Source organism: Apodemus sylvaticus, chromosome 9, assembly GCF_947179515.1.
Source record: "Apodemus sylvaticus chromosome 9, mApoSyl1.1, whole genome shotgun sequence".
NCBI classification, from domain to species: domain Eukaryota; kingdom Metazoa; phylum Chordata; class Mammalia; order Rodentia; family Muridae; genus Apodemus; species Apodemus sylvaticus.
Genome location: NC_067480.1, coordinates 90,280,646 through 90,306,523, shown reverse-complemented (window position 1 = coordinate 90,306,523; position 25,878 = coordinate 90,280,646). Strand labels below are relative to the sequence as shown.

General features: G+C 45.3%; 1 protein-coding gene across 2 annotated transcripts in view; it reads right to left on the bottom strand.

Moving 5' to 3' along the window:
- Positions 1–15,506, bottom strand: part of Paqr8 (progestin and adipoQ receptor family member 8) — a 47,398-nt gene extending 31,892 nt beyond the window's left edge. For both annotated transcript variants that reach the window (XM_052192528.1, XM_052192527.1), the window contains exon 1: positions 15,381–15,506. The gene's annotated coding sequence lies outside the window, so the exon portion shown is untranslated. The remainder of the gene's footprint in view (positions 1–15,380) is intronic.
- Between the last annotated feature and the right edge of the window lie 10,372 nt (positions 15,507–25,878).

The following is a 25,878-nucleotide window of genomic DNA, read 5'->3' as shown; positions in this document are numbered from 1 at the left end:
CAGACAGTGAATGTGCTGCTTGGTTGATGGAGAGAACAAGATTCTAGCTTCTTAGATTGGAGGCGGCCAAAGTGTCTTGACCAATGGAGAAATAGGATTTGCTCGCTGCTCTGCTCTGCAGCATGCGATGGACCAAGCGGATGCCTTGTAAGGGAAAAATCATGGTTCTCAGTGGGTTTACCCAGCCTCCGAGTCTTCTCCTCCTCAGGCCTCCATACTTAGGAGGCCTGCCAGGTCAGGTCTCTGGTGGGTAGAATTCTCCTGCCTCCTGGGATCTTCTTTGTTTTGTCAGCCAACTGGCTCCCAGGTGGGAAGACATTTCTGGCATTGAAAGCAGTACGCAGCAGGCAAGAGGCCTAAGGAAAGGCCAGGGACCAAAGGCAGTCATGTGACTGGGGAGCCGCACAATTAGCAGAGTGCTACAGACAACTGAAAAGATTCAGTGGGAAGCCTGACTGGCGCTCGCTTGCTCTGCCAAGAGAGAAAAGCAAAGGAAAATTCATTTAAAAAGAAACCTTTTTTGTTCCCTTGGTAGAGGCAGCCAGTGGAAGTCGCATTTTCCTACGACACCCGTCCTTTCTCAGTGTGGATTTCTCCAACACTTCAAACTCTCCACAATAAGAGTTTGACTGCTTCATCAATGCTTCTTACTCAATAGAATCCATTAATCCTTCAAGTTGGTCCTGCGGATGACGCCAGAGCCTCTCACAGACTCTGGATGAGCTTACAGAGACCGAGTTAGCAATAATGGCTGGGTAACTGAATTCCTGGAAACCAATATGGCGGCTCTTGTCGTAGGTTTGGGGGATTACAGTCATATAAAACAATGGAATAAAAATTGTTTCATGAAGTCCTCCCTCTTAACTCTACCCTATGCTGCTGATGGAGTCAGGAAATCACTGATATCAAGTCAGTCGGCACCAGATCCTCTTTAATCCCATCTCTATGGTATTCAGTCCCAGTCCTAGAAGTTTGCTCCTAGGAAGATGTGGGGTCTGGAGGTGACTATATGGTATTTGTTAAGAAGGACAGGCTCTGGAGCTAGGCGGCATTAGTGTGGTGTCTCTGCCACTACTAAGCTGGGTGACCTGAGCAAGTCTGTTAACCTTGCGGTCTAACTGTCTTTACAGCACAGATCATAATGGCACCCCATTAATAGGGCTGTTGTGAAGCTGAAAAAGTAGACAATGAGTCTATATCTTTTAAGTCACATTTTACAAGACTGACCAGTGATATTTGGGCTATACTTTGAAATAATCTGGAGGTAAAATACATAAAAAAAGACAAATAAATAAAAACCTTTGGCAGACTGTGCACCAAGTCACATACTTTTAAAGCTAGCATTCAGAAAGCAGAGGCAGTTCTGTGAGTTCAAGGCCAACCTGGTCTACATAGCGAGTTAAAGGAAGGAGGGAAGGAAGGAAGGAAGGAAGGAAGGAAGGAAGGATGGAAGGAAGAAGGAAGGAAGGAAACTTGGCTAGAGTTATCCAGATTGAATGAGAAACTGGTGAGGTTACCATTCTGTCCCAAAATATCTATAATATAAATTTAAGAAAGAGAATGCAGTACATTAAAACTGTTCAAATACAGCATACCTGTGTGCTCAATAGATATAATCTGTTAGAGATGGGGTAGAGTCTCAAAGGTTTACTCACAATTACAGTCATCAGGGTTGAACCTGCCTTGGGACACCAGCACAAAAGCACATGGATGGGTACACAGCCAGATTCACTGCCACTTGAGGCCACCCACGACAGCCCAAGCTTTCTGCTTGGAAGTTTGCTAACTTACCTGAACTCAGTAAGTATTAATCGTACCATGTCCAAAAACAATCGCAAAGTCCTATAGAGTCACTGCGTCTTCCACAGTGGTCACTCAAACCCAAAGCAAAGCACTTCTACATTGCAACAACTTGTGCTGCTATTTGACACACAGGTTTGAGGGATTACAAGCATGTGAAATAATGCAATAAAAAATGTTCCAGGAAGTCTTCCTCCTATCCCTACCCTATGCTGGTGATGGACTCAGGAAACTACTGATACTAATTCAGTCAGCACCAGAAACTCCTTAACTTTTGGAATGTCTTAGATAAGGTGCTTAGCTGGACAGGAAGACCTACCCTGTAGTAATTCTAAGTTGGTTATTCAGGGAGTACTTAACTTAAAATTAAATCAGCATTTTTAAATGCCAGGTCCCATCATTAAGAAAGAATGTAAAGTGCCGGCCCTGGTACAGACCAACTTGGCCCAACTTGGCTCTTCTGAAAACTGGGATGACTGCTCTCTCCTCAAGTCGCTATAGAAGTTGAGCAAGTTAGAGAAAAATCCAAAGGAAGTGCATTGCACAAGCCTGGAACGCAGCTGTTGCTTAGTAGAAGTTGCTGTTGGGTCTCTATGCAGGAATGGCCACATTATCTTCTTTGGAATTCAGTTAGTACTTAAACCCAGTGGTTCTCCAAGCAAGAGATATGCCACATAATTACAGTCAGTGTTTTCTATTTCATAAGTCAAGATTTTTACAGAGCTGCAATGTCTATACAGAGTCTAATGAGTGAATGACTATAGTATTGTCATGGATGCCTATTTGATCTCCCCTATGCAATCCCAGCTTCTTTACATGTTTTGTGACAGTGTGCTTCTTATACCAAAAGAAAAGATATACATAAAATGTAGAGAGAGACACATGGCCCAATTCAAGTCTGCGAACCCGTTATTATTATGGTGTGTCAGCTGAAAAGCACTGTCAGATTGCAAGTGTGTGTGTGTGTGTGTGTGTGTGAATGTATGTATGTATGAATATATATGTATGTGTGTGTGTGTGTGAATGTATGTGTATGAATGTGTGTGTATGTGTGTGAATGTATGTATGAATGTATATGTATGTGTGTGTATGTGTGAATGTATGTGTATGTGTGTGTGTATGTGTGTGAATGTATGTGTGTAAGTGTATGTGTGTGTGAATGTCTGTATATATAAATGGATGTGTGTGTGAATGTATGAGTATGTGTGCGTGAATGTATATATGTGTGTGAATGTGTGTCTGTGTGAATGTGTGTGTGTGTGTGTGTGTTTGTGTAAAATAAGACTGGAGCACCCTTAGTACAAACTTTAGAGGTCTTTGCTTCTCTAAGAAGCTGAGGCATACAGTAAAATCTTTATCTTACTCTTATCAACAGTCAGTAACTACTCTCCCTCCTCTTTTGTCTTTATTTATCTTACTGTACAGCAATTCTGACTTCCCAAAATCAAACTCCTCCTAAAGAACCTCTTGTAACCTTGAACTTTCTGTTTAGTAGGATATGACCTTGGATTCCTGTTCCTCTAGAGTTTGCCTCCTAAGTGCTGGGATCACAGTGCCACTCCATTCTTGAGCGCTATATATAATCTTAAAATTTTATTTTATTTATTATTAGTGTGTATATGCTTATGTGAATTCGGTGTGTGTACGTGTACACACACCAAGACAATGTGGAGGTCAGAGGACAGCTTCCAATTGCCAGTCGTTTGTCTAATTTGCATAGCACTTTTACCTATCAGCCAGATCACCAGACCCCAAATGATAATTTTTAAGGAGCAGGTTCCTTTCCTTTTCCTTTCTCCACTCAACAGCAGAAGAAAATTTAGAGCTGCAGCCTGGCTTTGTGAAACCTTATGTGGCTGAGCACTAACTTGCAAACACATGGAGTAAGCATGCAATGCATGGAGCGTTATAGAGGACAGTGGAAGCGAAGGCCTGCTTCAGGCCTGCAGCATGCATGGCCCTGGTTTCTGCCTTCTGTACTATCCCTGAAGCTGTCATATCATCAAGAATAACAAAACCCCCTCTCCATCCAAATGCTACCTTTCAGGGGCTGTTTCTTCTGCACTAGACTCTGAGCCCAGAGATCACAATCTGCCTTTGCCTTAACAGTGTGGCACGGAATCTTCTACCACAGCCTCACAGCACAACACATGGTACTTAAGTCTAATGTTTCCTTTTATCACTCTTAAGGAAAAATTGGAGTCCTTGTGTCTTACAGGATCCTGGTGTGCATGCATAAATTCATGCATACATACATACATGCATGCATGTGGGTGGTATGTGTGTGCATGTGTGTGTGTGTGTGTGTAAGAGAGAGAGAGACAGACATACAGAGAGACAGACACAGAGAGAGACGTATGTGTTTCTTAAATCATATTGTCCTTTACTATGCCTAGCTTACTGTTGGGTGCTTATTAAGTGGTCAAAACCCCTGCAGATGAACTGGAATTTCTTCCTTGAAGCACACCTGACATCATTTATAATCCAACAGTACACATTTACCTTTTTCTTCTGTTACCTCTATGTAGGAGTGATTCTCTAGCTTCAGATAAAACAGACAACCGTCACCAAGGCTGAGCCTGGTGGCACAGGCCTGTGATTCCAGATACTTGGAAGTCTGAGGCAGGAGGATTGAAAGTTGGAGATAAGGAGGAATATTATTAAAAAAGGGGGGGGGGAGGAAGGAGAGGTCAGGAACGCTGTGAAGTAGGGGAGTTGGGGTACAACCTGAGAAATAGCAATAACATTTCCTGAATTAATCTGTACCTCTTGAGCAGAGACCCCATGAACCAAACCTTCCTGACATGCCACCCAGCATCCACAGCTCTCTGGAATTTGCCTGCATGGCCTTTAAATACCATAGCCATTTCAGTATTAGCCCATGCAGAAAATGAATTCCCCTTTCCTGGCAACTCAAGAGAACACCATTCGTGCTGTTGTTTTGCTTAAGTGAAGAACTAGGAAAGCTAAGGTGGAATTTCTTTCTGCACCGAATTCATTTTGCAGAACAAAAATTTTGTAATTTGTGTAGCCTCGCCTTCCACTGCTGATTTCACATTACTCTCTGCTTAGAGTTTCATCAATGCGTTCTTGAACAAGTCCAAGACAAAACAAGAAGACAGCTTTCCCCAATAAAAGGCTTCATTGCCTGACAGAGCCATTGTCTGTAGGCTGAGAATGTGTATGAATTGCCCTTCCCTCTGCAGTCGGTTTGAGGAAGCACAGTCTTCCTCCAGCCTCTCTAACTCCTCCCTCAGCCCTTGTGGATAGTCTCTTGGACTGAAAAGAGTCGATTCTAATGGACGGGCCAAGCACACTCTTTTAAGACGTTGATGAAAAGCTGCAAATGTTCTCGTATTTGTGGAAACAGAATCTGTTTTCCTACTTTTTCTGTTTTTAATCTTTGACAACATTAGCTGAGAAGGATAAATGTCACCACCTCTGCTACTAGCTATATCTCAGAGCAACAACAAAAAAGCCTCCTAAATCAGCAATCCTTCCCCTGGGCTCTCTCAGCTTCACAAAGGCCAGTGTGTGTGTGTGTGTGTGTGTGTGTGTGTGTGTGTGTGTGTGTGTGTAGGGGTGGTGATTAAAATAGGGAATCAGCTTGCCTAGACTGGGAGGTACGTCATGGTCATTTAGGTTAGCTCTTCTTAAAATCTGAATTGTCGTTATACCCGTTGTGGATTAAAATAATGATTATTACTAATTTATTCATTTAGTGATTACTGCTCTGATATAGTATTGTATCCTCTTCACATAGAAAAACAAAGACTGTAATAGTGAAATCTTTATTGTCAACTTGACTGGACTTCAGAACCAGTGGAGAGACAGATCCGCACCTCTGGACATGCCTTGGACAGCGGTTCCAGAAGGTTTCACCTAAGTACCCACCCTGACATGGACGTAACCATCCCAATAAAAAGGGGAAAAACTAGAAAGCAAGCTGAGCCCCGCCTTTATCTCCCTCTCTCTGCTGCTTGACTGCAGATGCAATGTGGCCAGCTGCCTCATGCTCCTCATTCCAGGCCTCCTGGTCACGACGGACTGGCTGTACCCTAAATTGCGAACCAAGACAAACTCTTTCTTCCTTTTCATAGTCCAGTTGTGTGGGAGCTGGAGGAAAGATGAATATATGTATGTGCACATGTATTTGTGCACATGTATACGTGTGTACGTGGGCTTGTGGATATGTGCCCAGGTGTGTGGGTCCACCATGTGTGTGCACACACGTGTATGGGTCCGCATGCCTGTGTACGAACTTGCAGAAACCCAGAAGTCAATACGGAGCACAGTCCTCTATTTCCTGCCATCTTACTTTTGAACCAAGCTCTTACACAGAACCGGCGCTCAATGTTTCAACTAGCCTAGCTGGTCGGCAAGACCCCAGCAATCTGCACGTCTCTGCCGACCCCCGCCCCAGCACTGGGGTTAGAGATACACAGTGCGATGTCTGGCTTTGCTGTAGGTTCTGGGGATCTGACCTCCGCAGGTTCCCATGCTTGCTCAGCAAGCACAAGACCTCACTGAACAATCCCCGTGGCTCTCTGCCTTCCTTCTATCAGCTATTTCACCACCGCATTGACAGTAGTTAACAAGTGGAGTCTGTTAGCCCCATAGATGTCCTTGCAATGCATCCTTGGGCATAGAGAAAAAGACATATCTTCCTTCACCTCAAAAGGCGTACCTCAACGTGATTGTCCAACTTGCTTAGCTTGTTACAGAGAGCAGTGTCTTCATCTTTAGTGAAGAGCAATTTTAAATCCAATGTGAGATAATATGACATTTAATTAAGCTATTGTAAACTTCTCAATAGGTAAATAACTATTGCCCCACTATTTACTGGCAGTCTTAGCTCTGTCACATCTGATGAAAGACAGCGATGAAACTATTTGGGGGTGGGGAGGGGGAAGAAAGGGACAAGAAAGAAGGGGAGGGATGGAAAAGGGAGGGCAGGGAGGCCAGAAAAGTACTTTCTCCACCTGACTCTGAGGGACGGTGTTGTTTCGAAGTTATCTCTAAAGTAGCCTCTAGAGAAGCAGAGATTGAATAGCTGCTCATTATTGGATCCACAGTGTTTACTGTAGACCCTGGAATTTGGCAGAGTCTTTAAATTTGACAGACAAGTGAGCGAATGACTAAGTTTTTCTGTGGTCCCCAGACCATGAGAAGTCCATCAAACATCTCGGCGCAGGGCCAGTAAATGACTCAGCCAGAGAGCAACCAGGTGACCTAAATTTAATCCCTGGAATCCACGGACAAAAGTGGTGGCAAGCACCTGTAACCTGAGCATCCCTAGAGCCAGGCAGATAATTTAGAGAGAAACCAGAGAATTTCTTAGGCGCTCCTGACCCAGCCAGCCTGGAGCGCCAGACACAACTGCTGTAACAAGAGAGACTCTACTTCAGCGAGGCGGAAGGTGAGAACTGACGGCTGATAGGTGCTGTCTGACGTCCCCATGCAGGCTGTGACATTCACACAGCTGCCCTTACACACAGAAACACCAGGCCAGCCGTTTCTACAGCTCAAGTTCCAGGACAGCCAGGGCTACAGAGAAACCCTGTCTTGAAAAACCAGTAAGAACAGCAGTAGCTTGAACAGTGGAGGGCTCTTCTTTTTCAAGTCAGGGGAGAGCAGCTGACCCCGGCCACTGATATTACAATTAATTAATTAATTAATTTTTAAAAGCCATAGGTTCCCCCAAGACATTTCCCTCCTCTTACAGCGGGAATCCAAAGGTTAATTTAGACACATTAACAGATGAATATGGAGGCAGCAGAGAACGCAGTTCAGACTTCCGTCTGAGCTGCCTTTTAGACAAGTCCCAGCCTCTCTGATCTCAGTGTCCTTGTCTGTGAAATGGAACCGAGGATAATACGTCCTATGTTACAGGACTGTCCTGAGAACTAAATGAAGTGATATAAACACATCACCTGACACGCGTCGGGTGCTCAGCCATAGGAATGGCTCATAGGATCTGTTTAGTGAAAACAGGTACAAAGATATGACAGGCAGTCCTGTAAGAAGGGTCTCTGTGACATTTCACCCCATTTTCTCATTGTTATTTTGACAAATTTATTATGATCTTCAGACTTAAGTTGGAAAAAAGAAAAAAAGAAGAAGAAGATGGTTCAGAAGGTAAAAACACTTTCCACAAAGCCTTGCTCCACACCAGAGGACCTGGGTTCAATGCCCTAGACAGGTATGGTGTAAGGAGAGCCAACACCCCACCCCCACCCCACGTCATCATCACATGACTTCAGCACGTGTGCCAAGGCATGCATTGCCCCTCCCCCAATAAATGAATAAATACAATTAAAAATTGTTAGAATCACTGTGATGGTGTGGTTGTCCATGCTACACAGGCTGAAGCAAAGCTGCATTGGACAAGGTTTGAAGCTGTTTGACTGATGTACACACAGAAGTAGAAAATGAGGTAAAGCTGTCAATACAAAAAAAAGTCCCATAAGGCTTTGAAGCAAGCTTGCATACACCCGTCCCTAAAACCAAATAAAGCAATGCTTTTATTAGGTGTGTGTGTGGGTGTGTGTGAGAGAGTGTGTGTGTGTGTGTGCTGTATGTACATGTTCATGTAGTTCTATGTGCAAATGCACACCAATGTACACATGGAAGCCTGAGTTCGCATCTGGTGTCTCCTTTCTTGAGACAGGGTCTCTCAGTAGAACTTAGAAAACTTAGAACTCTCACTGATTGACTAGGCTGGCTAGCCAGTGAGCAGGAGGGATCCACCATTTCCCACGGACTCTGGGAACCAATACAAGTCTTTATTATTTCACAGCGGGTACCCTAGCAACAGACCCATCTCCCCACCCCTGTCTATTCTATTTTGTTTTCTTCTTCCTCCTCCTCCTCCCCCTTCTCCTCCTCCTTTAAAAAACAAAACCCTATTCTGTTTCTGTTTGTTTTAGTTTGAGGCAAAGACTCACAATGTAGCCCACACTGGGTCTGGAACTCATATCGAAGCCTTCAGCTTCCCAATGTTGAGATTATAGACATAAACCACCACAACTCAGGCCCTCTTACACACACACACACACACACACACACACACACACACACACACACACGTCTGCGCCTGTGTGCCCTCCCCCACCCCGCCCAGGTTATTAATTTCACAAGGCAGTAGCCCTCAACTTTCAGAATCATCTGAGAAGCATTCTAAAAATCTGATACCTAGGCCCTGCCCAGAGTTTCTCCAAGGATGGTTTGCCATGAACCTGGGGCACTCCCAGGTGTGTCTATTGTACGGAAGAAACAGAGCCATGGCTAGCTTTCTGCTAAAAAGCCTCTCTTACATCCCTGTCTATGAAGCACCGCACCTTCTCCAGATTGTGCCCTGCCTCCGACGTCAGGGTCTCCCCACTGTAGCTCAGGCTAATGTAGACTTTAGGATTCTTTTGTCTCCATCTCCTGCGCGTTAGGGTTCTTGGTGTGCACCAGCACGCCTGACCCTGGGCGCTTCAATGTCATCTCTCTTCATGGCAGCCCAGCCTATCCTCGAAGAGCTAAATCACCTCAAAACTAGATTACTCACGAGAGATCTACCAGTTTAGTTTTCTCCAAGAGATGGGGCTGGAGGCAGGAGAGCTGTGAAGGCCATTCTTCCTTTGGAATCACCTAGGAGAAACACCCGTAAGCATGTCCTTGAGGTCTCGCCCATGGGGAGTTAACCAAGAGAAGCCCTGAGGGTTGGGTATTGTCATGCCCCGGGGTTCTAGACTGAATAAAGAGGAAAACAGGAAGTGAGCTGAGCCAAAGCATACCCCTCCCTCAGCTCCTTCTTCCTCCCTCTGCTCCTCCTTCCTCCTTCTGCTCCTCTTTCCTCCTTCTGCTCCTCCTTCCTCCCTCTGCTCCTTTCTCCCTCTGCCCTTCCTTCCTCCTTTTGCTCCTCCTTCCTCCCTCTGCTCCTCCTTTCTCCCTCTGCTCCTCCTTCCTCCTTCTGCTCCTCCTTCCTCCTTCTGCTCCTCCTTCCTCCCTCTGCTCCTTTCTCTCTCTGCCCCTCCTTCCTCCTTTTGCTCCTCCTTCCTCCCTCTGCTCCTTCTTTCTCCCTCTGCTCCTTCTTCCTCCTTCTGCTCCTCTTTCCTCCTTCTGCTCCTCCTTCCTCCCTCTGCTCCTCCTTCCCTATGTTCCTTCTTTCTCCCTCTGCTCCTCCTTCTTCCCTCAGCTCCTCCTTCCTCCCTCTGCTCCTCCTTCCTCCCTCTGCTTCCTCCCGCCGCCAAGTTCCATAGGGAACTGTCCTCTCAAACCATGAGCCAAATAAGCCTGTCTTTAGTTGCTTTCATTAGATTTGTTTTTTCTTTTTGCCTCAGCAACACGAAAAGTAGCTGAGCTGACACAAGAACCTTCAGTGAAAGTCATCTTAATTCTTGGCCCAGCAACGAATTATGAGAGAGAGAACCTTTGCTAGCACATATCCTCAAGACAGATAGAAAGCACAAACAAGAACTCTGGAGAGGCAAAGACCCTGTCTCAAGGCTCTTACACTCCTGCCACTTGCTGGCTTCCGTCCGACCTAGCTCTCATCAAACACTGAACACTTCATAAAATATGGTGTTTTATATCCCTGTCATTTGATTAAAGTTTTGTAAAATTATTATACCACCTTCCTAGTTTATACTGGAATAGTAAAACTCGCAGAGAAATGTAATGCCAACATTTACAAAACAGCTGAGAACTGGGTGGCAAGCTGTTCTTCCTTGTCATTAAAGATTAAAAAAAAAAAGCATAGTGAACCCACATTTTAATAAAGAGGAATGTTCATCACAAGTATGCCTTCAAGGCTGGGGCCATCGCTGTTTGGAAGAACACTTACACAGTATGAAACAGGCACAGGGACAGGAGGGACCTGTAGGTCTAGAATTCATGGTGGAGAAAGGCGGGTCAGAAGTGCAAAGTCACTCACAGCTACACAGTGAGTTCTAGGCTCAAAATATGCTGAGCAAATTATATGTATTTCATTGGAAGGAATTGAAGGAGGAGACACACACACACATACACACACATACACACACACACACAGAGAGAGAGAGAGAGAGAGAGAAGAAGGAAGAGGATTTTTGTTGAATCAGGATAGGAGAAAAGGGCTACAGAAGAGACTTTTAAATTATTTTTTCCTTTAAATTTTCACTGCCATAGTAGTGCTGTAAAATATAGCCATAACAGCAATGTTCACATTAAAAATATCGAAATTAAAAGAGAAGTAACCGTGGTTGCTTTTAAAGCCACTATTAAAAACACAAAACAAAACAAAACAAAAAACAAAGATGTTAGGATGATAAAAATAAATCTTTCACATTCACGTATTAAGTCACAAAGCTCAGCTAAAAAGAATATTATTCCCTAGGAAATGATAAATGTTCACATGAAATCAAAAGAGTTTGAATACATACCTACTAATAAATAATTTTACTAATAAATATAGCCAGTCTCCACTGAGCACTTAATCTGCATATTCTGTGTTGGGCAGAGAATTCAGAATTGTTTATGTCCAATCATATTTAATTTTCCTCGCAAATACATACGGCCCATACCTATTACGATTTTCATTTTAAATCATTTTAAAACTGATGTCACTTGAAATTGAAATTGTGTGGTAACAACCGATGTCCAAGAACACCTAGCTTGGAGTCGCACCGTGGTGGTGTGAAAGCGAAGGAGAAAGAGGAACTATGCTCTGCTGGCTTCCATGTTCACTGTGTGCCATGGGAAGCCATTCTCTTCCATTTGCCTCTAGACAAAGTAAAAAATCAAACTCAAAACTCACGCTCTGAGCCTAAGGATGGGTAAGTATGGCTTTCTGGGTACCTGAGGGGCGAGTGGGGATGAGGTGGGGGTGGGTGAAAAAAACAGGTCTCTTATTTTGCTGCTTATAAAGAACTGCTCTGCCAAGAACATGGAGGTGAAAAGAGACTTATTGTCACATGCCCTAATACATTATAAGCTATACTAATTAAGTGGTATTTCTAAGCTATTTTTCCTATACATACTCAAGATACCCAAATGAAGGTGGCACTTTTATTGATTTGGATTTTTTTTATTTTTATTTTTTGAGATGATCTCCCTATGTAGTTTGGCTTGAACTTGCTATATAGATCAGGCTAGCCTCAAACTAATAGAGACCCATGTGTTTGCCCTTCCCTGACGATGAGGCTAAAGGCATGTGCTACTACACCTGGCTAATTTGGAACTAAATGTCTCCCAGTGGCTTCCACCTAGAATGCTTTCCCTGTAGTATTGGGAGATGGCAGGGAACCTTTTAATGGGGGAATCCCTTTAAAAGGTCCTGGGACCCTTTCAACTGTCTCTCTCTCTCTGTGTGTGTGTGTCTCTGTCTCTCTCTTTCTAATTACTGACTACCATGAGGGGAACAGCTTTGTCCTAAAATGTACTCCCAGTCCTGCCGTTTTGCCCTTTCACAAACCTAAATAGAGTAGACAAAAATTAATTAATTAATTAAACCTTCTAAATCAGTGGTTCTCAACCTGTGGGTCTCGACCCCACTGAGGGACTCATATCTCAGACATCCTGTATATCAGATGTTTATGCTACAATTCATAACAGTAGCTAGAATTATAGTTACGCAGTAGCAATGAAATGATTTTATGGTTGTGGGTTCACAACATTAAGCACTCTATGCGAAGGGTCACAGCCTTAGGAAGGTTGAGAACCACACTGCTCTAAGACTATCTGTCCCAGGCTGTTCTTGCTTCTAAGTTAATTTTCTCAGGTGCTTGTTGCTGTCCTAAATCTGCAGCTTCTGAATAAGCACTGATTAAAGAACAAAAATTCGCGTGTTTACCGGAAGCTCCACTTTGGACTGCTAAAACCGTCAAGAGAACCGTCACCATTTTCATAACTTCATATTCTAACCCCAGCTCTCCACAAGCCCGAGCTGGCCTCATTCTGCCTTGGGCCCTGCCAACGGCAGGCTTGCAGGCACCGGGACGGGCAGCTAAAGTGCTTCAGAATCTGAAGGCAGGTCGTAGGCAGGCGCTGGACGATTCTTAGCAGTAACAGCATCCCTGCGTTCAGTACCCAGCTTGCCAAGGGAATGCTTTTGAAGGGGAGAAATATTTGTCTGAATGTATACACACAGACGTATTTATTTTAATGCTTGGATAAAAAAATGAAAGCATCAGCTGGCTTTATGTCGAAGTGCATAAATACACTGCTTGCAACAAGAATACTGCGGCTCTTTCCTGCAAGGGTCAGCCGTTCACCAAGCTCTGCGCTCTGCGCAGCAAAGTGCGTTCCATTCAGACACAGCGTTCAGCAACGAAAACGTGCTTTTCCTGTAAATTTGCATAGTTCTTAAAGGTTTCCCTTTCCCGAAAGAAAAAGGAAACATGCAAACAAAAACAAAAGACAATTGAAAAAGCAACACTAACATTTTTAACAGCAAAACAACATCACCACCACACTGGGATATCCAGGGTGGAGTACCATCCCAGTACCAGGGAGACAGAAGCAGGTGGAATTTTATAAATTCAAGGCCAGCCTGGTCTTGCATACTCAATTTCCCAGCCAGCCAGGAATACACAAAAGACCCTGTTTCAAAACAAAACAAAAAAAACCACAGGCACCAAATGTTAGTTTCCAAAATAGGTCTTGGGGACTGGGGCTGTAGTTAGGGGTAGAGCACTCCTTTAGCTTGTGCTAGGCTCAGTGTTTAATCCCCTGCACTATGGAACAAAAGACTAAACTTCGAAGTGTATTGACACATACTTCTAATCCCAATACTTGGGAAATGGAGACAGAAGAAATGGAGACAGAAGGATTAGCTACGTAGTTAAGTTTGAGGCCAAAACCGGGGTACATGAGACCTTGTTTCCCCCACCCCCACCCCCCGAAATAAAACAAAGTTAAAAAGACAAAAACAAACAAACAAACAAAGGCATCTTTCTTGGGGAGCAAGCATCTCAGTGTGCCGGAGGATGAACCTATCTCCCCAGCCCAGAAAGGAAAGATATTCTAGTACCTTCCAAAGTAAAGAAATCACAGAGAAAAGCCGTGAATCAGTTTTCACACCCAAATAAACGACTCACCACAGATAATCAGCAATATACGCTAGGCCAACCAGATGCTGAGCATTACTTTAACTAAACCAAACAACGTGAACACCCAAGATAAACAAAAGAGAAGAGAGCATGCGTAGGTCATGTTTTCAGATACGCACTCCGACACCTAGCCTCTGAGATGCCAGGGGTGGACCAGTACAAGGGCGGAAGATCCCAGACGTGGGAGCAGACTATGAATAACCTTAACAGGGGAACTGTAGACAGTGCCTTCTGTGAAGGTAACTTCCTACTAACCCGTGGGAGAGCAAACCTTCACTAATACAAACACGCACTATGGGCCACCCGGACACTAAAGTTTGCCTGTGGAAGGCTGTGTGCTTGTTGACCTCCCTCAAAAGCCGTCTCTCACTGGACAAGAACAAACAGTACCTAGGGATTATAGCGCTACACACACCTACATCATACGAGCTCTGCCCAAAGCAGACAAGGTAGATTTCCCTTGTGTATCGGAAATCTCACCCTAGTGTCTCCTCGTCGCACCTTCCCCCCCACCCGCCCCCCAAGCAAAGCTATTTCTAACCCAGGTCAGAAATACGAGGTGCGACATAAGCAAGACAAAGTGCTCACTGGAACCAAGGGTCTCCCTAACTACTCAGAAAGTTGAGACAGTTGGCTGCCTCCTGCTCCTTCCATAGGTCCCCAATACTCGGGCTCGCGAACTCTGGGTCCCCACTTGTCCTGTCTAAGGTTCCTCAATCTGCTGTCAAGGGAATACCCTCTCGAGGTGTTTCACCTCCACTGAAAAGAGAGCATTCTGGTGGCTGAGATCCTCCCAGCACTGTCCCGCCGGCCACCTCCGCCCCCTTTGTGCTTTTCCATTCCTGGGTCTTCCGTAGCCCTTGAGGTCGGCAACCTATAGCTTTCAGCACAGCTCTCTGCGGCGTCTCCTTGGAGAATCCTGCTCCGTCTTCCTCAAGGAGGAGCTCATGCCTCTCTTACCTTACTCTTTCCGGGGGTTCCCCTCTCTCGGGCACCCCCTTCCGCCCTGTTCTTCCTCTACTCGGCATTCCCCTCCAGGATTCCGTTTCGCTCTGCCCTGTGGAGGGCGCCCCAAGAATGCGCACAGGGCTATCCCTCCTTTGCATCCCTCCTCCTCTCCAGTTCTCTGGGCTCAGACACCTTCAATCCACGGTCGTGACATCTACTCCACCCCCCTCGCTCCCCAGGCTCCCATCCCCAAGCTCCTCACCATCGCAGTCCAGATTCCCTAGCCCCAGCCCTTCAGGGCTCTGCAGCTCCCCAACTCCACGGTCTGGTCTGTCTCCTCTGCATTCTAAAGAGCGATATTAAAACTCTAACATGGGGTCCCAGCTCGGGCCCCTAGGTTCGGGGCACCTGGCAATGCGGGTGTACATCCTCCCTGCAGGTCGGGTCAGGCGCTCCCCTACGCTGAGATCCTGACAACCCCGCCTCCCGGCTCTGGCAGAGGCTCCCCTGCATCTCCGCGGAGACCTGCACCCTACCCCCACAGTCCGGACTTACGAACACCAGGAGCGGCCGAGCTCCTGCAGCCCACCTCCGCCAGCCGCACTCCGGACTCTGGGCTCCGGGAAAGCTCCTTCCGAGCCTCCCCGACCGCCCGGGCTCTGCACCCGAGAGCGGCCGGGAGGAGGGGACAACCCAGACGGCGACGCCCAGCTCCGCCCTTTCCCGGCCCAGGGGAGGGCTGCCCAGCCGGGTGCACACTCCGCTGCCACAGCCAATGCAGCTGAGGAAGTTGACTGACGCGGTTTCCTTCCACCCTTCCACCCACCTTTAGACCCTCGCACTCACCCCAGACTCCCTTAATTGCAAACTCCTCGGGGGCTTGAGACAGCCAGGGTTGCAATTTACACTCCGTGTTCTTTCCCAAAACCATTTCCTAAGTCCCTTGGGAGGGGGAAAATAGCAAACTTCATCTGCCATTTCCAATCCCGGCCTTCTTTTCCTCATTGCCTTAGGGTGAACTCAGTACAATGCCCAGGAAATCACGCTGTGCACCCCATGAAGGCCCTGTGGACACACTTTCACATCCCCGTGCAAGACTCATACCTCCGCTGTGGTTGCATGTGTGTGTGCATCATACATGTCACTGGACACATGTATGCTGTGCCAAGCAGACCCCTCTACCAGCTCTTCCATGTAACCTCCATCCACTAAGTCTGCCCACAGTGGCTGGAATTGTTCTTCACCCACAAGGCATCCTGTATGTATCATGATTTTTTTTTCCAAATCCATTTAGGAAGCAGGACCATCAGTTAACAAATCGAATTGGCTTTGCTGCTGAAAAGCTGCCTGCATCATGGGGAAGAAAGGGAATGGAACGGTTAGTTCCCGGGAAGATGGCCTGTATTAGCTCCCCTGTGGGAAGAAGGTCCGTCTTCGCTACTGTTGGGAGACAGTTGCGCTGATTTCTGGACTGAGCTTGGGTGCTTTTCGTTTGACCCCATCCTGTCCCAGGGAAGAATCTAACCATGTTTTGACCATTCCCAATATTTAAAGCAAATATTGGAAGCAACGTGTTCATACAGTGGGGTTGTGTTCACTCTATGAATGAAGACATTTGGAATCTGGGTTGTTAAGTGGCAGGCTGAAGCAGATTCGGACCTGTCTCAGTTCCAAGGCTTTCCCCACAGGACAGTGACCCGGGATGCAAAGGCAGGGGCGCAAAAGCTCTGAAGGCTCTGCGAGGCTCTGTGAAGTTCCATTGCCTTGGCTTGTGCGACAGCCTAGAGATGTCCAGGCTGCCCTTGTATCCTGGGAAGCTGTGGCCTTCCATATCAGCAAGTATTTCTTATTTTAGCCAGAGACTTCAGCTGCAAAGCGATGCTATAAGAGGAAAGGACTCCTGCTACCCTCTGCATCCTGCTCCTCCCCCCACCCCAGCACATACATTTCTACTCAGACCTAAACTAGAAACAAAATTAAAACTCCCCAAATCTGAGGGTCTGTCTACCCACAGGTTCAGCTCAACTAATGGGAACTACATCATCAACAACAGAATACATGAAGTGCAGCATCTTTGCCTGTTCTTGCAGTCCCTTCCAACCCTGGGAGAGCTCCTTTATCTCAAACGGAGTCTCCCGAGAAGACTTATTTCTCTGATCTCAAAACTGTGGGTCTCAATGCTGTGCTAGGGAACCCTCACAACAGTCCAAGGGTTTAGAGTGTACAACTGCCAAGGCGTAAATCAAAAACTCCAATGGGTAAGGAAGCCGGGCTATCTCTGGTGACTCTAGCCTCCGGTGTGTAGTGCCACTTCACGGCAGTCGGAGCTCTTCAAGCGTGTGCTCACATTTCCAGCAATCTCTGCAACACACCTAAACATGCTTCTACCATTTGGGGCTGTGTGTTCACGCAAAGCTGTCTTCCCAGGACTGACGGTTGTAAAATCAACGTATGGATCAACCGCGAAAAACCGAAGATGCTCTACATCTGAGTACAAATTATTCAGCCTGTGTAAGGCACTGTAAAAAGAAACACGCACTTGGGCCTCACTGGTGTGTAGTCACCTTCGTCTTTAGTACATGGCAGAGCCATATGCCTGCCAAAGAACAATCTTAAGACAATGGTCTCCTTCTTGTTCTTATTGGGGAGCATAGGAGAGGGGGCTTCTTCCATCTGTAGGAGTGTTCGCAGGTTCTTCAAGCATTTCAGGCTTGTATCCTGGGGGGGGGGTTGCTGGGGATTGGATATGTGGGCATTTTTTCACTATCTCAGACAGGCACTGGGTAGTTGTATGTGTGACCTTGATGATGCCGTTGACAGATCTGGTGTAGGGGTTGAATGGGAGCTTATTACATACACCAAGGCCTGTGATGGTGCTGGTACTGGTGCTGGTGTTGGTGCTGGTGCTGGTGCTGGTGCTGGTGCTGGTGCTGGTGCTGGTGCTGGTGATGGTGATGGTGATGGTGATGGTGCTGGTGCTGGTGATGGTGACTGTACTGGCTGGTTTTGTCTGTCAACTTAACCCAAGCTGGAGTTATCACAGAAGAAGGAGCTCCCTTGAGGAAATGCCTCCATGAGATCCAGCTGTAAAGAATTTTCTCAATCATTGATCAAGGGGGGAAGGGCCCAGCATGGAGTCTATGTACAATCCAACCACCAAACAAGACAAGATGAGACCACTGGCAGGATAGTGGCCAGTCTGTTATGGACGTAGTCAACCTCTTCCTGCTCATATTTGGATGGTATTCCACAGGATTTGTATCTGGTCCAATCAAAAGCCTAAACCTACGCAGCCCCTAGGCCCTAGTTGTTTAGCTAAGTAGACATGCTATCGGGGAAACCCTACCATTGTTTTGCTAAGTAGACATGGGGTACCCATAACATTCCCTTCTAAATAACCATGTAAACATGCCCATAAACCAGTTTTGCTGTCAGTTTTGGTTAGAGAAGCATCCCCCTTCCCACTTCCAGTGGTCAAGCGAGGCCAAAGAGACTCATAACTGGCACTGGCCAAACTACCAAGGCTAAGGGAGTACTGAATGCCCAGCCCAAATGGGACAATAATGCTATTTTTTTTAAAGATGCAAGGAATATCATAGAAGGAGCAGAAAGAATGAGAAAAAAAGGGAGAGTGAGGCATATCATTGATTTCTTGTCATGACGTGGCCTTTGCACTCTTGAGCTCACAACTGTGATTTTTGGGAAAGATCTACCTAAGATTCTACACGTCCGCATCCTGTCATGGAAGGGGTGTGGTTCATAGGTCCTTATCCTCCCTGAGGATTTAAAAGCAGCTAATGACTGATGGGGAGCGAGAGATATTTTCTTCATTGGCGATACCATTAGAAAGGTATCTTTACTCTTGTAAGCAGCCCTAAGGAAGCTAATTGGGCAACAGAAGAACAAAACAAAACCTGAAAATTGAGGGACATTTAGTTGGGAAGAGAACTGGGGTCAAGCAGAGTAAGAAGAGATTAGTGGGGGCTGGTGGTAAATACAGTCAAAATACATTACATCCATGTGTGAAAATGTATTAATGAAACCCATTACTGTATAGAATTAGTATATGCTAATGAAAACAATATATAAAAAGTATTGCATCTCCAAAAGAACAGACTCTTATTTTTTTTTAACTACGAGGTATGGGCAAGAAAAATTAATTTACTTGCTTATTTTTTATAACTCTGAGGAAAACAGGCCTACAGTGACCTTTCGATTCTTGTATCACAATAGAAGTCTTTGGGTGCTCCTCTGCTGGGACATGCTGGATGAATGTGGAAGTTCACAGCCCAGTAGATATCTCTGTAGGTAATATTCTCCACCAGGCAATACCAAGCTCATCTGAGATTTTTCTAAGATCTGAACAGACAGTGTTCACCCAATAAGAAGATCAAATTGCTCAGCCAGTTTCCATTCTACCAGACACCATTGTTTTTCCTTTCAGATTGCCTTTAAAAGCCACGATAGGAACGTCACAACAAGGGAGTCAGTTCTGCAAGTTTAGGAGCTGTTTGTCCCAAAGTCTGACAAAATAATTTGACCTGTCTTGTGTTGTAAACAAACAAAACTGGGAAACCGTTTCCAATAAAATTTCTACTTCGTGCTTGCATATATGACCGATTTTGCAAGGTGCTCAAAGAACACGTGGGAGCATCATATTGTCAGCCTTGGTACATTTGCATGATGTGGGCTGGTGCTGACCTTACTGCAGCACAAGATAAAGTGTTAATTGTAGGTCTGGTGCATATACTGGTTCACACCGGTATAGACCCAAAGAATTCCTCTTATGAGACCCACTTGTCACAATGCACACAATCCACAGAATTGTTTGAAAGCTCTGGTTACCATTGTTTTCTTAGCTCTTGGGAGGACTGAGAGCCATTCATGTTTCATTGTCTTGGTGAAGAAAAGGAAAGGCTCTTCGTGTACTGGTTAAAAGCATGGGCTTGGATGTTAGCCTATCCTGAGTCTGATGTGCGTTAGGGCTTCTCAGAGCCTGAGGCCAGTAACCTAAGCTCTCTGTGAGTCAGAGCCTTTATGTGTAACATGGAAGCAATCATCCCACCAGCTTGATGTAATTATTTCTAGAATTAAATGAAAGACATGCAGCAGGCACTCAACATTGTGCCTAACACATACTGAGAGCTTGATAAAAGCAGATAAAAAGCAAGGGCTTGAATAAAAACATCATTCACATTTTCTGCTGGAAGAAAAGATGTATTATTACAGTGAACCACGTGGGAGGAACTCAGGGAAACTCAAAGATTAACATGAAAAACCAAAACCTGAAATCAGATCTACCAAATCTTGACATCCTGGTTTCTTCACCCCCACCCCCTTTTTGTTCTCTTTGGATACCTTGCAGATAGCCAATTAGAGAAAGCAACCCGGAAACTAATTTCACCTACTACACGTACAGAATAAAAAAGATATGAAAACCAAAACTGTGGGTAAATCAGACTTAGCTTAAAAAGAATAATGATTTTTTTGTTTGTATTGTGCGTCCTCATTTCACAGTGGAATGGTCAGGATTCATGAAACCTCACTGTATTTTAATCTTGTTTGTTTTGTTTTATTTTGAAATATATATATATACACACACACACACACACACACACACACACATACGTATACACACACATATATGCTTGCATGTATGCATGTGTACCATGTGCATACTGGTGCCTGGGGAGATCAAACTAAGATGAATTTCCTGGAGTTACAGGCAGTTGTGAGCCAAACAGATGTGGATTCTCGGAATCTGGGTCTCCTGCAAGAATAGAAAGTCTCTTGACAGATGAGCCATCTCTCCGGGCCCTCTTTCTAATTCATAATAACAATTTCGAGCCAGGCATGTGCCATGCAGCTGTAATCACAGCCCTGCAGATGCTGCAGCAGAAAGATGGGAACTTTCCGTCTGGCCTGTGCAGCACAGTGAGCTCACAATGAGATCCACCTCAAAGGACCATCGCTGGCTGTGTAGCTCAGTGGTCACATGCCAGCCTGACATGAGCACTGCCCCAGGTTCCAGGCCCCACATTGGAAAACAAAACAAACATGAGCCAGAGACCGTTCCTGGGAGCAAATGGATTTGTGTAGACAACAGAGAGAAGAAGCAGACGTTGCCTCTGGGTCCTTGGGAACCCGGGACTCGTGTGGAGCTGGGAAGCCTTGTTTCTGGTCATAACTAGTTCCTGGTGCAAGTATTAGCAGGAGGCAAGCTGTACCAATACACAAGGTAAAATGACCAGCTGGGCACTTTTTTATATTGTTAATAAAATAATGTGGATTCCTAAATCACAACATTTCGAGGTGGGTGCTAAATCTAACACTTGTTTGTCAACAAACCCTAAATTTAGAAAATGCACAGTGTAATTGGATCATGGTTATGTAATGACGAAGAAAAGTATGGTTGTGGAAGGGAGGGCTTTGTCCTTATTTTTCTGCAGAAAATAACAACTAACCGGCCTTATGGTGAATGGCCCTGGTGGACAGCCCTTAAGGACAATACCTCCAGCTCCCTCTAAAGCCTTTAAAGTTCCTGGAGTCTTTTTTCTTTTCCATTTTCTTTGCTCCTGGTTCTTAGTCATTGTGTCCTGGGAACAACTCGGGCAGTGCCCCAGCCCTTGAACAATGAGAAGCCTTCAATGAGACTGATACCAAAAGTATACAAAAGGAAACATTTTTTTCCCCTACGCTTCCCCAATTCCGGTTCAACACAGTTTGTTCTAAAAGACTTTACAGAGAAGGTTGTCAGATTTAGGACTAGAGGAGAAAAGTCACATAATTTTATCCAGAATAGAAAAAAAAAAAAAAGACACTTGGCTCTCTGGACTTTGCCACGTACCACCTCTGTCTCCATTAGTGTGTTGACAGCCCTGGGGAAGTACCTAGCTCCCCACAGCTTACCTCATTCAACCATCCATCATGGGAGTACATCTGATAAGGCATAGGCCACTCTCTGCCCCTCTGCTGGATGCCGTGGGTCAGAAACCCTTAAAAGGACAGTGTGTTCTGTCCATGGCTCCTTAGTTGTAACCTATCTTGGGCAGGCTTATCTTGGCTCAGTTAAATATGATAGGACTGTGAAAATGTCCATTTTGGAAAAGTTCGGCAACAACCGCATGATTCAGACTTGATTCTGGCCAGGCTTCTTGGTTTTAATCATCTACAAAGAAAAAAAAAATCAAAGCAACAATGACCAGTTTGATTCAGCGTGTTTACTGAGTTTGTTTTAGCTGCAGAGGGGTGAGCCAGTAGCAAGCCAACAATTAGAAATGGCCTGCCCATGCGGCCATCTGGAAGGCCTCTCAGAATAAATCTCAGCACAGGAGCAGATGAATTAGGATACGTTGTGGCCTTGGTCACGGATGACGTTAAATGAGCCATAATATATTGAAGTGACCTTTCTTGTAGCTCTTATGTATTGTTTAACATTTCCCTTTCCTTTCTTTGGCTTTTCCACTGGACTGTAAACTTCTAGAGATTAAGTCTGTATACATGGTCCATAGTGTCCTACCTGTATGAGGCAGTACACAGTGTAGGCTTGAGCATGTGCTCAAGCAACATTTGTTGAAAGAATAAACCACACAACACCAATGCCTAGCCCTTTGGGAATCCCCTTGTTTCAGGAGTGCGTGACCATTCACTCTGGAACTCTTGGAAGTTGTTCAGACAATCTAGAAATGGACTAAGACAGGGACACATGCCCCGGGGATAGAAACAATGGAATCCAGAAAAAGCAACTAAGGAGAAATAGGTTTTTCCATCTGTCCCAGCTGTCCTAGTTCTGTTATGATAAAACACTGACCAATACCAACTTGGGAGAGGAAGGGTTTATTTGGCTTACAGGTTACATCACTGAGGGAAGCTCCAGCAGGGATCAAGGCAGGAACCAGGAGTAGAGACCATGGAGGGATGGTGCCTATTTGATTCACCTCTGCTAGCTTGCTCAGATACCTCCTTTATACAACGCAGGACTGCCTGCTTAAAGGTGGCAGCACCCTGATGGGTGGGATGAACCCTTCTCTATCAATTATCAATCAAGAAAATGCTTCACAGAGATGCCCACAGACCAATTTGATGAAGTTCTTCAATTGTGATTCCTTCTTAGCAGGTGACCTGGAAATGTATCAATTTGACAACAAAACAAAACAAAACAAAACCATACCACCATTGGGGGGTGGGTCTGGGGGTGGAGAGAAAGAAAACTAGAGAACAGGAGTGAATCTCAGTCCTCAGCAGGATATGCTGCAGTAACTGACTAGTCACTCTTTTTTTTAAAAGTGTCACATTGAACTTTAAGAATTTGGAACATTTTTAATCCAGGCAGCAGTGATGCATGCCTTTGGTTCCAGCACCCAGGAGGCAGAGGAAGGCAGATCTCTTGAGTTTGAGGCCAGCCTGCTCTACAGAACAAGTTTCAGGAGAGCCAGGGCTACACAGAGGAACCCTGTCTTGAAACACAGACAAACAAATAAATGAAAAACAACACCAAAAGGCAATGTTCTTCACAGTTTAAACAAAACTTTTCACTTTTATTCTCCTTCCCAAATAAGTTCCTGCATCAGTCTTCCCATTAACTTAGGATCCTCTAGCACCAAAGACATCCAGGAAGGACTTTAGTAGTCACTGCAGATATATAGATCCAATTTTATTCTTTCTCCTCAGTGTACCTGACAATGTTCTACAAACCACCCAACAGCCTGGGGGACTTTGACCAGTCCTAGAGTGTTGGCAATGATAATGAGAAATGCTAGTAGGAAGCTCTTGGAGAAAGTGGTCTTTGCAACAAGACAAGATGACGGCGAACTTTGTTAACTGTAGTCAGCCCATGAGGTAGAATGCCAAAGGATTCAAGAATCACATAGACCACATAACGAAGAGAAAGGTACAATCTGTCCTTCTCTAGTGTGTTGGTTGTTTTGTCTTGTTTTTGTCAACTTGACACAAGCTGGAGTCATCTGTGAAAAGGGAGCCATGATTAAGAACAGCCCCCACTGCGCCCCAGATTGGTTTTCATGTTTTGTTATTGATGTGGAAGCAGTCATGGTGGGCGGTGCTGTCCCTGGTCAGGTGGTCCTGAGTTGCAGGTAAAATGAGTAAGCCTGGGGGAGCAAGCCAGTGAGCAACTTTCCTCCACAGCCTCTGCTTCAGTTCCTGCCTCCATGTTCCTGCCTCCATGTTCCTGCCTTGAGATCTTGTCCTGTCTACACTCAATGCCTTGAGTTCTTACCTTGACCACACTTAATGATGGACTGCAACTGTAAGCTGAAATAAACCCCTCCCAAGCTGGGTTGGTCAATAGTTCATCCTTGCAGCATAAAGGCAACTAATACATATTATGGGTTAGCAGAAGTAGAGAAGGTGGTACAGGCTTTGAGTTTGTGTGTATGCACAGGTACACAACCTTCCCAAAAGGAATGGTAAGTAAAGAAAAGAAAAAAAAGAAAAGGAAGCAGATAAGAAAGCTGGATGGTCATAATGGCATTTTCAGAACTCAGTTCCCTTTTCTATAACTGTAGATATTTTTAAAACTGTCCTTAATTAATACACAAGTGAATGTTTCTTATTGATGTGAGCCAAAGTATACTTCTAATGTTCTATAATTAGTCATAGGTTATCATAGTATAAAACTACAGTGAGCTAATTACAGTAACTTTGGTGGTGGTGGTGGTGCAGGGTGCTTTGTGAACGCCCTGTGCTTATGAGCTCACAAAAGCAACAAATAAGAAGGCTTATCTTCTCTTAAACTAGATGTTAGGAGAGGCGACCTGTGAAAGGCAACCACGGGCTGTCTGCCTCATCAGCAGGCTCCGCATGAAGGGAGTGGACGGCAGGAAGTTCCAACTTGCAGTTCAGGCTTCCGGGTCTGATAGCAGAGTGTCACTAATGGGCACAAGTAGCTCTAGCAGACCCGAGCAGTCTCCTGTCCTCCCACACTCCTCTGTGACATGCAAGGAGAAGCCACACAGTCACCCTAAGTCACTAACCAGCTCCCTGGAATGGCACTTTTTGGCTCTTAAACCATTTGAATATTCTTGTTTGTGAATATAATGAACCACCCTTGGAATGACTGTCCAGTGTGCAACTGTTTTGTCTTTTCTGGGAACTGGTCTTATTTTCCCCGATGCTAGCCTGATAGCCAGCCAGAAGGCTTTGGCCCAACTTTGTATCAGTACATGGCGTATGCCCGGTGTTCTCAGTCCCTGGTACCCTTCTCAGTGGCTGGACATTCTCAGTGTTACTTCTTTGCTCCCATTCACGAGGATCTCAGTAGTGTCTCTTATCTCTAGTCAGTATGATGGCTTCTTTTAGTTTAAATTATGCCAAGACACTAAACCTAAGCTATCTTTGTGGAGATTTGGGTTTGGCTCATCCTTGTTCTGTTTCTAATAAGTACCTCCTTTTAACATTAGCCAACACTAAAAAGTAGCCTTTTTTTTTTAAAGGTTTCTATATGTAACATCTTTGGCCATCCTGGAACTTGCTTTGTAGACTGGGCTAACCTTGAATTCAGAGATCTGCTTGCCTCAGCCACCCGAGTGCTGGAAGTTAAAGTGAATCTCTGATACCACAGACTTAAAAGCATTCAGAATTTTATTTAGGAAAAAAGTAAATATTCTGGGAAGATAGGAAGAAGACACCAGAGGCCCATGCACCCCTACCATGAGAAAGAGAAGCAGAATGGTGTGTACACTATGAAGGTGGCAGAACTGGAAATGCAAGGGTGATGAGGTACAGCCTTGATGTGACTGATAGTGGCTGCTTCCAAGGGACATGGCTGGGCCTGTGGCCTGGCAGCAGCAGGGGTCTGTGTCAATGACCATGACGGATTTTACCACCAAAGGCTATGTAGACCTCTCTGGTCTGGGCTGAAACTTTAGGCCTGGGCTGCCACCTCAAACACTGTTGATGTTCGTGTTGGCCCTGCCCTTCATCATGCATCGCATGCACGCATGCGCGCACACACACACACACGTGTACAAGCACACATACACATGACACCTCAGATGGGCAACACAGTAGAGCTGGCACAGTAGAGCCAGCTCCA